General features: G+C 39.2%; 1 pseudogene; it reads left to right on the top strand.

Moving 5' to 3' along the window:
- The first annotated feature begins 4,165 nt into the window (after positions 1 to 4,165).
- Positions 4,166 to 4,965, top strand: LOC147444909 (uncharacterized; annotated as a pseudogene).
- The last annotated feature ends 12,039 nt before the right edge of the window (positions 4,966 to 17,004 follow it).

The following is a 17,004-nucleotide window of genomic DNA, read 5'->3' as shown; positions in this document are numbered from 1 at the left end:
TCCAAAAAATCCTCGGGAAATAATCGATTTCAGTCGACTTGGCATTGTATTTCTTCTCTCAACATGTTTGTGATGGTATAAAGATAGAACTTCCAATACACTCTACATTGGGTTAGTGGTCAAAACATGTTCAACGATGTGAATGGAGAAGGTGACCCCTTGAGCAAGCAGTAGGCCCCCACATCTAGTTATCTTATGATGAGAAATCTCCTGCGTCTAATGAGAAAGCCACGATAGGGAATCTCTTGTGTCTGATGAGAAAGCCACGATAGGGACGCGACACTAAACCTCTAGCTATGCAGGGATGACGACGACGCAGGGACGGTCGTGTACGACGACGACCATCTGTCTTTGCAACATGTCTCCCCCAAGTACAAGCACGCTATTTGTCCGCGCACATGCAGACGGACAGCGTGCTCGCATCGGAGAGGGAGAAGACATGGATTCTGCTCCTCAAAATCCCTCTCATCCTCGCATACCTCTCCTCCTCCATCTCTCCCTCCACGCCTTCTCCGCACTCACTGAGCACGCTATCCATTTGCGCACGACAAAAATAACGTCTACCTGGTCTGCTCGCGCCATTTTTTCACAGATGAGAAGCTTTTCAAAGTTAATTTTTATTAGTAACTTTAGGGTTTTAAAACTTGAAGATCCTCTTACTTTGAGGAAAAATTACCAAAATACCCTTCTAATTTGTGGAAATTCCAAAAATACCCCTCAAATTTCAAAATTTCCCAAAATACACTTGCTCACGATTTCCTATCTTTATTATTTTTTGACAATCGAGATCCGGTTTTTAGTGATTAGCATGTAATTTGTCACAAATCACCTCCCAAAAAAACAGAATTATGTCTAAAAATAATGAAGCAATTCATCTCCAAAGCGTAAATTACCGGCTCCAATTCTAGTTTTAGTATCTTGTATTGATAGTAGACAATCAGTCTTCTTATGAAAAGCTACAATTTTTTTAATCTTTGGATAAATTTACTCTCACAACCAGGGGTATTTTGGGAATTTTGAAAAATTTGAAGGGTACTTTGGGATATTCCACAAATTAGAGAGGTATTTTGGTAATTTTCCATTAATTTTATTCTCAAACTTTAGATGGTTGAAAAAACTGAGGTTTTTGTGAAATTTAGTGGATTTTTTTTCGTAATACCTACCAACTTATCCAAAAAAAACCTCTTAGTTTTTGTGTTTATATTCTTGAAAATAGGTGTATTTTGTGGAATGGTCTGCATGTGTAATGATTGCGAGTTTCTTTTACCTTGTAAATATATGGTTTTTACCTAACTTTATGATTGGAGAGAGGATATTAAATTATGATTGTAGCCGTCGATATTATTTATAAAACAACCATGAGAGGATATTAAATTATGATTGTAGCAGTCGTCATTTATGATGTGGCAGTCACTGATTCTGTGAAGAAGAATACATTAGTAAAAATATATGCATTCTCTTTTAACATTATGTTTTATATTTTGGTAAGAAATTTGTATTAGGTCTAGACAAGCAGCTGCTTCCTTTGTCTTGCTATGGAGATGGACAGAGTAACTATCTCTTGGACACTTGGAAAAGAGACTCACACTAGAGAAGTAAAGCTTCGACACAACAAACTCTTGCTCAGTAGATATTATCTTCAGTGTCTTCTTCCTCCAACCTACAAATTTACCTGTTTGAAAGAAATAGTTTACATCGGGTTGGAAAAAATGTATATCGAAACCCCATCGAGGTGGGATATTGACGAAAATGAGCACTTTTTACTGGACTCTACTCTCTCTTCTGAGTATTTCATTGAACATTCTAATGATACGCTCTATATTATAGATAGTGGCGAGAGTGATTTTGGTTCTAAGCTAGGCATAACAAGCATCAACAACAGCCCATGTGCAAAAGAAGATTGTTTTGAGATAAACAATCCATCAATGCAAGAGGAAACAAAGCCTGTTGATAAAAAACAAAGACTGGACTCCAGTGATGATGAGGTGCATGATTTGACAAAAAAACTCCATTATCCCTTGGATTTTAGGTAGCAAAACATGTTTCAGACTATAACATCTGATAAACAATAGTAGGAAAATCAAACAGGTGACTGAACTTCCACAAGTTTATGATGGTGACATTTCCTTTGAGCTACCCCCCGTTGAAGAAGGTTGTAAGAGGATGGAAGGGATGGAGCAAAAATTTGATGGTCATCTTTGGACTAGGCCGCATAAAACTAACATGTCCATAAATTGTATTGTTAGGCTTAGTTATTGCTTGGGCTCATTAGTTTGTCATAGAGTTCTTTGCCCGTATTATTTGAACAACACCAAGTTCAATGTATCCTTCTTTCATGGTTACTTGGATAAGCAAGTAAGCAAAGGGCTTCTATGTGAAGACGAAAACCTATGTATCACTTGTCATTATTGCAAAAAAGTTGTTTTTTGTGAGAGTCCTTGTTCTTGTAAAGTGTACTACATTTTGCCCTCAGATACAAAGCTTACAAGAATGATGATTCACATAGGTCATCACTTGCATGAAGTTCAAGAAGGTACGTCAAGAGCCACAATAGAGAGAATACGGAAGATGGTTGCAAGTGTCTTGAAGGTGGATAGAAGCAGTGGACCAAGAAGAGTTCAGATGATTGTTGCCAGACAATTATTAGTTGGCGCTATTGTTGGTTCAGATGAACTAAAAATGGGGGAGTCAGAGCTCTCAAATATATTGGAAGAAATGATTCCACTAGTTCAAAATCAAAGGTAAAACATTTGACATTTAGATTTTTCAGTACAATAAGGTTATTTCAATTTTTGACTTGTTTTTTATAGATTTAAGGTAATGGTAGTGACAAAGAAAAGACAACAAGACTCGATTGTTGGGGATGGGTTTGACCACGTCATGCTTTTGAAGAAAAAATGTAACTTTCCTTACTTTCATGGGAGTCATTTACCTGGACAAGGTGGCCCAAATGATAAGTTCTACATCTTTAAGATGTCAACAAAAGGTCCAGGGTCTCGTATAGACCATGTCAATCGCATGCATCGAGGAGGAAATGGAGATTTGAGTGCTTTTTGGGTGCATTTTGATCACACACACAGAATAGATGGATGGGCAACTATGTCATGCTCGGTCTATGATGCAAGGTAGTTTTTTTATGTGTTGCAACATTTTGTCATTGCATCATTTGCAGACTTGTTGTGGCTAAGATTTGTTATTTTCTTTAGTTTGAAGGGATTGATGGTTATAGCGGTTTGTGACACCAAAGAGGAGGATACAGACACACAAGTCTTGTTTTAGAGATCTCTTAATGATGTTTTGGCTCAAGAAGGTTATCCATCAGCAGACTTTGGAGGCTTTATTGGTTGATGAGGCTGGAGCAAATTGGGCTGCCGTGTGTACAATTTTCAATGGAGGGCCAAATAACATCATGATTGGAAGGGAAAGGTCCTATCTCTTCCATTGGGAGCAAAGTCTACAGAAACATGCTAAACAATATATATCCAAAGAAAAGTTTAGTATCCACAAAGACATGTGTGAGACTTGGCGCAAATCAAGGACAATGGGTCTAGCAATGAAGCAAGCAGAAGCAATTAGAAGATGGTGGTCAAATAATGTTGCAAGTGAGAATATCAAGTCACTGGAGAAATGGTTCAAGTGGTGGGAGACGACGATATCTCATTGGGGTAGCCTACACAATGAAGTATGATACAATCATGAGCCTAACTTTGACCTTCTCTATATTTTGTTTCACTGATTCAAAGTTTTTTGTTGGTGGAATGCAGATATCTATGAGTCCTTGGGAAAAACCTCAAATTCCTAGTACCAATTTGTCAGAGACCATTCAAGCATCTTGGCTTGTTGGTGAAGGGGGTAGCAAAAAAATTTCCTTGTATGATGCATGTGTCACTGATGTCATCAATGCTTACATTCAATGCACAAATCAACATGGCTATCTGACTGGTAGATACATAGGGCTTGGTCCAGATATGCAAACATATCTAGAGAGATCAAGAAATAAAGAGAAAACTCTCATCCCACTTGCGCTGGCACATGCTCTCCAAGGAGCAGTCACACAGGAACACCATTTTATGGGCAACCTTTATTGCATGGAGACAGGGAAACCGTGCAAAGAAAGAAGGCAAGAGGGTTTGCAGAAAAAGCTTCTCATAAGCCTGGTTATGTGATGGATTCTAAACAACGAAAAGAGCACGGACGACCACGAAAGAAATTGTTTGATACAGACATGAAGAAAGAGGGACAGAAATTTGATGTGAATGCACATTCCACAGATGAGGAGATTCATGCAAATAATGACATGAGAGATGACACCACACCCTCTATTAGTGAATATGTTATAGGTGATTTTGAGATTGGTGTGCCAAGGGGTCATTGGGCAATCAGACGAATGCCTCAAAATGTCTCTCATAAGTGCTTTGGTGTGCTTGAAGGGAGAAGATGTGAGAATGTCATGCAAAGTAGGTCGCCAGCACTTGTGGCCCCATGCTTTTGGGGAGAGAGAACTTACAAAGACCAGAGGCAACACCAATGGATGTGGTTTTGTGTCCATGATGTGCAGCACACTCAAGTTGTGGCCAAACAAGTATTGTCACCACCGGAAAGGCCAACAACCTAGCTAGTAGAGAGTGGAACAAGTGTATCAAAGGAGGAGTACGCCAGTTTGCTAGGGGCAGGTTTTTTATTAGAGATCCTTCTCCAAAGGTTGTCAAGAAAGGGGAGACAATGGGAACCTCTAGCAAGCGTAGTAAAAAATGGAGGTCCGGTGTCTCTAAGGAGGCAAATAAGCGCATGGAAATAGGAGCATGTATGGAAGCTTGTTTTGTACAAGAGATAATTATGGTGCCTGATTGTCATGCCGTGTTCAAGATATTAATGCAAGATGTATATGATGTGCATGTGTCTATGGAGCCCTACTGTATATGCCCTGATTTTCAAGGACGGGAGAAAGCAACAAATCTTGCATAGCTTGTAAGCCTTTATACTTTGTCTACACACAGATTCTTGGGTTGGATGGTAAGCAACATATGATTATACATCAACCAACACTACGTGAAAGAGATCTCACTTTCATCTTGAATCAGCCCCGACGGTATACGCCTTCAAAGAAGTAGAGAAAATAGAAATGCCCAGTAGTTTGCACAATTTGTTTTGACATTTTGGTGGGTGATCTGTACACTTTGTGAGGCTCCATTTTGGAATTTCCCAGTAAAACAATCTCCTCGATGGCATGCTTTTTGTCTTGTTCTATTTGGGACCCTAAAGATTATTGCTTTTGGCGAATATTTATTTGAAATGATGGTAGTGCTTGCAGCATGTGCAGAATTGTTTTGAGTGTTTAACTTTGACATGTGCAAAAATAGTACTTTTTTGGTTTGTAGGTTTCTCTACAAGAATGACATACATAGAAGTTCTTGTTGGGTTGTACTTTTTTTTAATACACTAATGCTGTTGTTCTGAAGGGATTGTACAAACAATCTCCTCGATGGCATGCTTTATTCCTTGTTCTATTTGGGACCCTAAAGATTATTGCTTTTGGAAAATCTTTATTTGAAATGATGGTAGTGCTTGCAGCATGTGCAAAATTGTTTTGAGTATTTAACTTTGACATGTGCAAAAATAGTACTTTTTTGGTTGTAGCCTTGTAGGTTTCTCTATAAGAATGACATACATAGAAGTTCTTGTTGGGTTGTACTTTTTTTTATACACTAATGTTGTTGTTCTGAAGGGATTGTACATGTATAAAACTTGCAAAGATAGATAAAACTTAGAAACATCTAAGTGAACACTCTAGTTTGAGCATGCAACTTAGGAAGACCTAAACTATGTGAGAAAGCTCCAAATGAAAAGCTTTCAAAAAATTGACACTCCTTTCGATATATCCTTCTTTCTCAAAACCTATTTGTATCTATCTTGGTGGGTTGTTGGAAGTCTTGTATCATCTTGTACAACTGAGCACTAAGTGTAATATCATTTGTAATCTGAGAGTTGTACGTTTGAATCACTCTAGAATCCAAATATCTAAATTCCAGTTGTCGTCATGTCATATGAATTTAGTTTTGCAATACATTTCAGAGATATATATGATTTTTTTTCTTGGTCTTCTAAAGTCTGATTCTACTCATCTCATGTCATCTAATATCTGACATTTGGATATGAAGCCCTAAACCTAGAATCCTTGTCATTTGATTGTATCCAACACCAATAGTGGGCCGCCACCCCGCGTCATCTTATCCAGCCAAAATCAATGCCAATACATCCCCACATAGCACCAGAGTCCACTGCCATCATTGGGGAGCTCCAAGAGCTCACCTCTCTCCTTCATGACAACATGGGGGCCTCACAATCTACCCCTTATACCCACGCCATGAAGCATTGCACTCACATGTGGGATAAGCTTTTGCTGCCATGTGGCACGTTTGTGTGAGCGTCCCTCCAAGGCATTGCCAGGTTTACTAAAAACTTCAACTAATACTTGTTTTTCCCCCTGATGCCAGGAAGTCCAATGACCGAGCCACCAAAACCATTTGAAAACACTGGTTGTCAACTTCAACTCTTAAAGGTCTTGTTGCATTTTAGCTTTGCCAAGCCCACAAACCATCAGTCCAAATACTAAAAAAGACATCAAAAATTGCATTGTCGTCGCCTTGCACAAACTTCAATCTGCAATATCTCCATGGTCGAGGCTCTGATGGCCATGCCGTCACCTTTTGTGGCCTTCACATGCCCCATAATCCACATACAAAACCTTGCAAGTCTCTAATAACCTTAGATGACACACCAACCAAGACGACCCAAGTGGCACAGTCTTGGCCCCACTTAACACTTTGACTGCGCGTATATTTCACATTTGAGCTCCAATTGATGACCTGAAAAGATATTCGCTCCATAATTCAAGCTCAACACATATGTCACTTTACAGTGCCTTTGAGCACCCATCCTCATTTTCCTTGTACATCTCGGATTTGCAAACTGTTCTAGATTGAAAGCACCATATCTTGCACGCCGTGGCTCTGTTTGGCAAGCCATTTGGACCCGTTGACTCATCATCTCAAGCACTAATTTTTCATGCCAAAAACATGCACCTTGGTCCTCCTTCATCTTCCATCTAAATTGGCTCTTTCTAGAGTCCTCTTAGTCTATAAAACCTCATAAAGCATACATGTTGTTAGTGTGCAAACGACAAGAAATACGAGTACCTCTATAGCCTTGCAGGAGTCACGCCGTTGAAAGGAAGAACTATTGCACTGCCGAAAACACCTACGATAAACACCTGTAGAGATTTATGAAAAACCCTTTAAGCATGAAACACACTCAAATGTGGGGGAAACCAAGGACATCATAATGAATCTTGTCTCATGGAGATGTCTGTAGAGTATCCATAGGCAAAAAACAGATGAAAGATTAAAGAGTTATGGCCACTCGAAATCGAGGGTGTTGCAGCTATTAAAATGGGGGTCTTTCTTATCTTTTATTCCCAAAAATTTTCTCTCTCTTCTTAGCTAACAAGGCTCTCTTTGTAGGCCTCTTTTAAGTGGTTCATGTTTTGCCTTTTTTGGGTAGAAAATGAGGTGTTGGTGACCTTTTGACCAAGGGATGGGGTGGGGGCAAGTGTCCAGTGGACCAAAATGGGTGGCCACGCACCTATCCATCTGAATGGGAACACAAAAGAGTGCCCCTTCTCCCTCAAGAGTCTAGGAGCCGTCCATGGCCAAGCTTCTCGCAAGTGTACACCCCTAATGGGCACCCCCTTTGCCCTAAATACCTCTCGTGCCAGATATTTCTTCAATCTCTAACCATTAACATGGTATTTATGTAGTGCACCGGGCCTAAATCTTCCAATTGATATGTGCCATTGTCAAACTTGTTCACAACAGTAAAAGGACCTTCCCACTTGAGTTGAAACTTTTTCTAAAAGGTATTGTCCAACTTACTATTTTATCGCAACACAAGATCACTCTTTTTAGTTCCCTTATCTTTCACACATTCATTGGATTGTATCTACTCTTTCTTTGACACTTATTCATAGTATCTTAAAGCCAAAACTCTATTCAATTGCAAATATTGTAGATCCGATAGCCTTTTATGCCAAGTATTTGTTTGCTCTTCATCTCCCAATGACAACAATTTGAGTGCAGGAATCTCCACTTTAATTGGCAATAAAGCTTCCTTTCCATAAACCGAATGGTAAGGAGAAAATCATGTGCTCGTTTTGATAGCAGTTTTGTAGGCCCATATAATGCACAAGGCAACTTTGAATCCCAAGTTTTCCCATGTGATTGTGTCATCTTTGTCAAGATTTTTACCAACTCTGTGTTGAACCTCTCATTGAGACCATTGCATTGTGGATAATAAGGAGAATTGTACATGTGCTATATATTGAGCTTCTGGCATAGGAAATCAAACAGCTCTCCTCTAAATCCCGGTCCTCTATCATAAAGTAGCTCTAGTGGCACACCAAATTTGTAACATATATGCTCATATACAAACTTTCCCATTTCCTTACTGGTAATCTTTCTGACAGCTTTAGATTCTGCCCATCGTGACAAATAATCCACTACTGTCAAAATGTAAGCATTCCTTTTGCTAGTCATGGGTAAGGTCCAATAGCATCAAGACCCCATTTTTCAAACACATCAAAAGCTAAAATTGTCTTTCATAATTCAGGCTTCAAAATTATCTTTCCCATTTTTTGACAAGGCAAACAAGACTTGCACCAATGGTCAACATCCCGTTGAATGCTTGGCCACACATAGCCTTCTTGCAAAATTTTATGTAACATGATCTTCATGGCAAAATGGCCTCCACAAGATCCCTCATGATTTTCTTCCAAAATCTTGTAGATTTCCTCCTTCTAAGGCACATGACGCAAAACCAAATCACTTCCTTTCATGAAAAACCAGCATCCAAAATTTTGTACTTCATAGCTTTTATTATAAAAGCATACTTTTTGGAGGATGGTAGCCATTCAGGTAAAACACCTATCAACAAAAAATCCATCTCCTTTGATAACACTTCTCTTCCATGATATAAAGGGGAATTTACCTTCAACACAAACACACAAGTGATCATTTCTTAGGCAGTGACAGGAGCAAAGCGAACCCCGAACCCCCGATGGCCTCTAAAACACCGGGGACCGAATGGAGCGCCTCGAGCCTGTCATGGTAAAGCAAACAGGATCCCTCATACTGTGTATGAAAATAAAATACTTGTTCGGCTCTTAACACTTGTTTGAACAAGGATGCATGTACGTATGGATCCCTTAACCCATCATACTTCTTCTTGACACATTTGGCCAATTGATATGGTCTCATTGGTTCTGGTTCAACCATGTTTCTTAGCGTGTTGGGGTCTGTCACAAGGACATCCCTCGTTCCTTCTTCTCTTCTTGGAGCAAATCCTGGTGGAATCCCATTTGAGACATGTTTTGGAAATTTTGATGGATTTATAAGTCTAATTGGTGGTCTTTTGGTTCCACTGAATGAGGTAGGAGCTACACTCCCGTGAATAGCTATTGTGGATGTTTGAGGTCCATTTGATTCCAAAGTTTCAATGTTAGCTTCTTGCAAATCAGTCTCAAAAAACCCTGGTACGCTTACACTCGGTTGAAAGTAGTAAGCAGAGATTGGAGTACCCATGTATGTATATCTTTCTAGCTCAATTGGGCTGATAAGTTTGTACTCTCGTCCATACTTATCTACCATTAGAACTTGCACTCCCTGGTCATCTGTGTATGTGAAGGCATAGAGGTTCTTGTAGTCTGTCAACTCTTCAATGATGGAATTTAAACATCTATAGAAGTTGTTTTGATCCCCAATAGGTAACCTATAAAGTCCATCATAAGTGTAATCCGTTAGAACTCTCGTGGCTTCATTGGTTTTGATGAACCTCACATTGGGTTTGTTGTTTAGAGGATGCTTCTCCTCTAAGTCTCCAGCAATTTCCACTTTTGCTCTTTCAAACTCCCACATTTTAGTTGATTGGTTTGGCTTCTAGTGAGCTACATGATCACTTGACAAATATCCATGAGCCAGGCCTTGAGGTTTGGCTTGATATGATTGATAAGCCTCATGGTCTTGTCTCAGCCCTCTTGTTATAGGTGTTGCAGTATTTCTAGCTGTTTGTGTAGGTGGCATAGCTCTGAGTTGAGTGGGAAACCCTAATGATGAATGAGTTGTCATGATTAAGCCTCACTCAATACTCTCAAGAGGGTCCTTGATAAGAACACCTTGGCTTAGTGCACACAATCCCTTTTTGCCCCTGGTCAAGTCTCTAAAAAGTCAAGAATTTGTGACTTTTTTGGTCTTTGGACACTAGTTTTGGGGTATCCTAAAAGTTTGGAATTAGGAAACCTAGAAAAATTCAGCTCTAAAACCAAAACTTTGGCCGCAAGCTTTCTTCCTAGCTATACCTGACTCAATTTGGAGTTGTCTATCAAAAGTTAGAGCACTTTTGGTGAACTGCTCCTAAAACAGCACTCAAAACAATCTCCGGACCAGAACACAGGAACTTTGGCTTGTATCTTGGCTTCCAGAGGGTATTTTTCACTCAAACTTAAGATTTGGGATGTACTCAAGTAGGTCTACAAACTTATGAAGTCAGATACCCCCACTATGTAGAGGTACACCGATCGTGATCGTTGACCCCATGTCACAGATTTGGAAGATTTTTACACAGTAGCTAGCCCTTGATGTCTTGATACCAAGTGTCTCTGTATTTTTGAATTTGGAGATGTTTTGACCAATGAAAACCCAAATCCCAGGTGGTTCTGCGGTTATTGGCTTGATTGTGTAAATGGGACTTTTGACCACTTTCTTTTGCTTTTTTGACCTTGCTCCTTTTGGAAAATATGTTGCACTAGATGTCAGCTACCTACTCATAAATTTTCAGTCCAAAATGTCACTGGGGTACACCGATCGCGATCGTAGTTCCAGCTCTTTTTTGCATGAAATTTTAGGAGTTGATAGACATGGTTATGATTAGTCTATTCCCAAACCCACTTTGCATTTGGATCACAAAAACTTGAATTTTCTCAAAATGTTGGTATGAAGGATCATTGATCAGTGTTTGCCCTATTTGACAACTGTCTTTTGGTTTTTTTACCTTGCTCCTTTTGGAAAATTTGTTTGTCTAGTTATCAGCTACCTACTCACAAATTCTCAACTCAAAATGTCAGTATGGTACACCGATCGCGATCGTACGTTTGAGCCCAAATTGGATGAAACTTGTGGATATCGTAGACAATGATGTGTACAATCTACTCCCCAAATCTTTTTGAATTTGGACAAGAAAAAGTCATATTTTCACCAGATCTTGGTCTACTGCAGTGGTTTCCTGACTATCTGCTGTTTTTGGCTATTTTGGTGATTTTTTTTTAATTTTGAAAACTCCTGGTATCTTATATAACCTAGGTGTATGTGTGGGTAAAGTCTGGTCAAAATCTGGGACTCAGGTACACCAATCGCGATCGTAGTTTGGAGCCCAAATTGGATGAAACTTCACCAGCTTGTTCACTAGGCTATTTTAAGACTACCTACCAAATCTTTTTGAATTTGGACTCAAAAAAGTCAAGAATTTACAGTTTCTTGGTCTGAAGTGCCTGATTTCCTGAATCTGTCAATTTGACTTGATTGTGGTGTTTGCTTTGGCATTTGAAAGCTATCTGGGGTTGTCCTGTGCACATGCTATCCCTCTACATGGTTTCTTCCCAGTCTTGATGTGTTTTGGTCTACTAAAAGTCAATTTCTATGCCAGTTTAGCAGTTTTTGACTTGGATCTGTATTCAGTGGTTTTGATCTATTTTTTGTGGTTTTTGACCCTAGGTCCTTTAGACTTTTATGTTTGTATACACATGAGGATCCCATAGATGAAATCTAGTCAAAATCTGGGACTGAGGTACACCGATCGCGATCGTAGTTTGGAGCCCAAATTAGACCAAATTTGGCATGCTTGTAGACACTGATGTTTTAAGGCTATCCCCCAAGTCTTTTTGCATTTGGATCACCAAAAGTCAAGATTTTATAGTGTCTAGGTCTGTCAGGCTAGTTTTACCCAAGTGGCCTGATTTCCTTGATTTTTGATGTTTTTGGGTGTGGTTGCTTTAGACAAACTTGTTTAGAATCTTATCAAGAAGGCACATGTCAAATCTTGTCCAATTCTAGCACTGAGGTACACCGATCGCGATCGTAGTACAGAGGCCAAATCTTATGAAATTTTGTGTGCTCCCTTTGACAAGTGTTTCCCAGTGTTTGGTGCTACCACTTTGTGATTTGAATCAAGTTCAGCTCTGTTTGGTCAGATTTTCAAAATTTCAGAGTCTTATGGCCTTTTTGCCAAAGTTATGGTTTTCTGGTTTCTCGACTCTAACTCTTACCCCAAATCTAACTGGAATGTGATTTACTTATCCTACTCCTAAGTACAGAAATGAAAGAACATAAGAAAATGAATCAAACAAAACAAACAGGATAAAAAAACGGATGATGGATCAATACTCAATCGATACAAAGAAATTTGAAGAGAAAAAATGCTTAAAGCAACCTCACTCACAACTCCCTATATCTCTCAAGAGTAGATCTAGCCAGTCCAGCGACCCTAGACTCCACCAAGCACTAAACCCCTCTCTAGATGCTTCACTAAAATGTAAATGGAATGGAAATTATCTTTTGGAACAATAAGAAAACTCCGAATACGCACTCGGTCACTCATCACCTAAGATTCATTCCCCGGCAGTGGCGCCAATGTTTGCGGGTCGCCGCGACGGCGTCCATAGCATAGCTCTCAAGCATCAACATAAAATTATCGATACAGGGGAAGCGACTCGGATGAGGCATGGAAACTCACTAGGTCAATTCGAATGAAGTGAACTCGAAGAGATGCAACTACTAACTCTACAAGCAAATCGATCGCACTAAAGCCAAGTAATATGCCTATGTCCTTCTACAGAGCTCTACAGTCATCACGCCCGTTCACCATGCAAATCATATCGGAATCGCACGAAACTTGAAGGGAAGCTACAGGGGACTATCAGGAACATATCCTATCACTATCACAGCATTCTGGGAAGGTACAACGATCGCGATCGTTCGTCCCACAGTATGCAAAAACAGTAAACGAATGATCCTGAAGGGTCGTTTTTGGGTCCCTAAAGCCTCTCCTAGGGTCAAAACAACATAAAATATGCATATAAACACTCAAAGCAGCGATTTAAGGCCTAAACGGATGTGTCTGAAACCTTCACCGAATCTTGAATGCTTACACTTGAATGGAAGAGCAGAGTAAGAGGAACACAATGCAAGAAACAAAACTGAATTTGGATTATCGTAGCCACAGAAGCGATGATTGCAAGTTGGAGCAAAGAGGTAGCTCTCTGTGCGTAACTCAATAGTCCCTTATCTTCAAAAAAATGATCTCTCCTTTCCCACTATCATTAGTGTATTATATACCTAGGGCTTTCTAAAGTGGCCGGCGGCAGCCAACTTCTCATGGACCGTTACATACATCATTGGAAAATTACATCTTTGACTCAGACTCGACATAGGCGATTGTCATTCGACTTTTACAGGGTTTGATGTATTAAACATCGGAAAAATAATGTGACCACATCAAAACTTTGGGCGGTTGACCCAACGGGTGCCATGGCTAGGTGGGCACGTGTATGTTGTTATCACCTTTAAACAGCTTGGTTCATTAGATGGCTCACTTCCACTTAGACATGGGTCAATACTAAGCGATCCAGTGGCTTATGGAATTTGATAGGTGCCCCAATCACTCCGTATTGACTCATGTGTTTGTGACAGCCCACTGAAATATCTAAAGTCTAATCTCTGCCATTGATTCATGTTAGGCACGCTATCTCGCTCCTGCCCTCCGCTGACGTTCAGAAAAAAATGTACGTAATAGATTCGCTCATCTCACCTATGCTACAGAACAACGGAGTTTCCTTTTTGGCTCTGTTGGGCTGGTTTAGCAGAGTCAATTTTGATCTAGCACATTTTCTGGTCACTGCATACAATCAATCGTAGTTTCTTCTTGCCTTGTAAAAACCATGTTGCATTTAGGATCTTTCTCCTAATCTTTGATGGTTTTGGTGTAGTGATCATTGGAGTCTCTTATAATTTGACCTTGAAGATAATATTGTCTACTACACAAACTCCGGGCAAAGCAGGTTGTTTCACGATCGTGTAAAAACATAAGGCACATCTGGATACATTTAAAAGTAGTATCTCTTTGTAATGTGTTATTGATTGTGGTTACGTATGTAGTGTCGCGAAAAAATTTGTATGTTGTATAGAGCATGTTTTGTTAGAACATGATCTAGGGACTACCATCCAGCTCAAATGGGTCATCGTGCCCACACAGGTTGATGATTACAGTTGTGGCTAGCAAACTTGTTTGAATGCCTTGTTGTTCCTCAGTCAAATTTTGGATGTACCAAACGTAAATAATCGTGTTTTTTGATTGTTTGTTTTTTTTGCAACATTTGTATTAAAAGAAACAACATCTTTATTTACTTTCTTATTATCACGATTCTACAGGAACTTCAATGACGTAGCTACACCCCCAATGATGTGCGATGTTTTTCTGTAGACTGTAATGGCCATCCAACATATCATAAACTCGGTAAACATACGTACAAGAGAGAAAGGGGCGAGAGCTGAGGAGTTCGAACAAGCTCGCATTGATGAAATGACGTAGTGCTACAATCAGACTCAAGAGGAGGTTCGAAATATGCAAGAAGCAATCAATCAATATTTGCAGAAGTAGAGGAATGGGCTACACGTCAGCGGCAAGAGCAAGAACAGAGGGAAGCTTCACAGATACAAGATGCATGGGAAGCCATGGAAAAGGCCCATATTTCGAGCGATGCCAAAGGATGTCCGATACCAGCGTCTCCTGAGGGAGAAGAAGCAGCAATCGGGGACGAGGGCAAGGGAGCAGTGACAGCAACCGGGGGGAGAGAGCAGGGGACCAATGGCACCAACCGGGGGAGAGGACAGGGGAGCAATATAGCAGGGAAAGGGAGCAATAACTATATTGACAAAAACAACACAATTTTTTAAAGTTTTGAGACAATGAAAAGTGTACATTTTTTAAACATTGTTTGAGCGGCACAAAATGTCTCTGTATTAGTCATTTTGAAGAATACATCATGGTTTGCATGGCATCAAAGCTCATTGCATGCACAATGTATGTGACCTAGCTTCAATGTATTAAAGATAATCAAAATTCATCCATTTAGTAAGCACCTTTCTATTGTTGAGACTGAATGCATACAATTCTGGCAAAAGTGGAAGTTCTTCACATGTAAGATCTACCCTGAGTTGTGCAAGAGTTGTGCTTGACATTGTCTCCATCATAGTAAGCAGGTTGTCTCGAAAGTAGAGCTCCATTGATAAAGGTTTGTTCTCGAGGCTAGACTCTGTATCTTGGTCGAGTGGAATAAGCTGCCCACTCAGAAGATGATATCTAAAATAGTAAATCGACACTATGAAATTTTGAGAGCTTATAATAAACTTGCAAATTATGGACTTCTTTTTCAAAATACAGTTTTTGCCCTGTGACTGTTTCCTATCCCAATTATCATCTAAAAAGTCCAAACAACTCTCAGACTTGCAAATGAACATTGTTGCGGTAGTTCTTATTTTCTCACCGAAGAAGAAATCTACAAACACTTCAAGAGACATAAATAGTGCGAGCCGACTATTTTTGGAGTGTTTATTTTTTGAGAGCTTCTTATTTAGAGCTTTTTCAAAAAAATTAGGTCTTTTAGGCTCGTGTGCTTAACACAATGCATTGGATTTTAAAATATATTTTGGTATTTTCAAGTTGTGGGTAGAATTTTGCAAAATCTTGTAGTTGTACAAAGTCTTTTGACTTTCTTTCATGAGATTTTTAGTTTCATATAATATCAACCTTCACTTTCCCAATCCACATTCAACCTTCCAATTTACATTGCCTTCCAAGTTCCCATTCCACCTATCAATCTTTAAGCCTAAAGTATATTTTTCCTTTTCCAAATTGAAGAGATCTCATGAACTTTAAAAAACAAATTGTATAATCCCCATGTTTCATATGATAGATTTTCAAGTCAAGAGAGAAACAATCATAAGTGCATCGTGTTTAAAATCTACATAAAATATATGAGCTAAAGTGTTTATCTAGTGGGACATACACATTGAAGTTGATAGCAGGGCATTGAGTGGATATGTCTAAAGAAGCCATGATTTGATAGCAACCTTGATTACAAACAAGTAGTAAATTGTGAGGAACATGTTGAGTCCATGGATGTTGATCTTCATGAAGAGTTTCTATTTACTAACACCATCATCTCTTCAAACACTCCTTGTGTTTAGAGGAAACATATTCACGAAGTTTAGATTCATCGTCATTAATTTATTTCATTTTTCAGCCATAATATGTAGCATAGGGGGTTTAAAATAGCAAAATTTTCACCTCTAAAGACACCAACCTCTAGTTTCTAAAGGAAATAAATTCTTTATGTTGATAAGAAAAACAAGAAATAGAGACAAGGGGTAAGAATTGTCTAGATAAATGCAGAGAAAGACAATTGAGTAGATAGATATGCTATAATATTGGAATGTAATTTTCAAGATTTACCATCTAAAATCACTATGGGGTGCATGTGAACTTGGGTCTTCTACACATGTCTCCACTTTGAAAGGCAAGGGAACGAGAAAAAGCCTCATCTAGCTAGTGACTTATGGTGGCCCCATCTCTAAGGGATACTCAATGATAATGAATATGTGAATTCCTATTTTCTCAAGGTGAAAATGAAGAATTAAATCAATTCAAATACTTTCTAGTATTTATTTGACATTTCTTGTTTGTTGGTGTGTTATGATTCCTTGTTTGAGGGCTAGGAGGGGCAAATCACCACACATACATAGTATAAAATTATATGAGAATGTAGAAGGTAGGACAAATACATATAAAGGATACAAAGTCAAATCTTAAACTTTTTGAGCTAAAGTCCTAAGTCCATGTCTA

The sequence above is a fragment of the Adiantum capillus-veneris genome, chromosome 13, assembly GCF_014529385.1.
Source record: "Adiantum capillus-veneris isolate H3 chromosome 13, ASM1452938v2, whole genome shotgun sequence".
Classification (NCBI taxonomy): Eukaryota; Viridiplantae; Streptophyta; class Polypodiopsida; order Polypodiales; family Pteridaceae; genus Adiantum; species Adiantum capillus-veneris.
The sequence above is the reverse complement of the archived record's forward strand: the minus strand, read 5'-3'. Positions and strand labels throughout refer to the sequence as shown.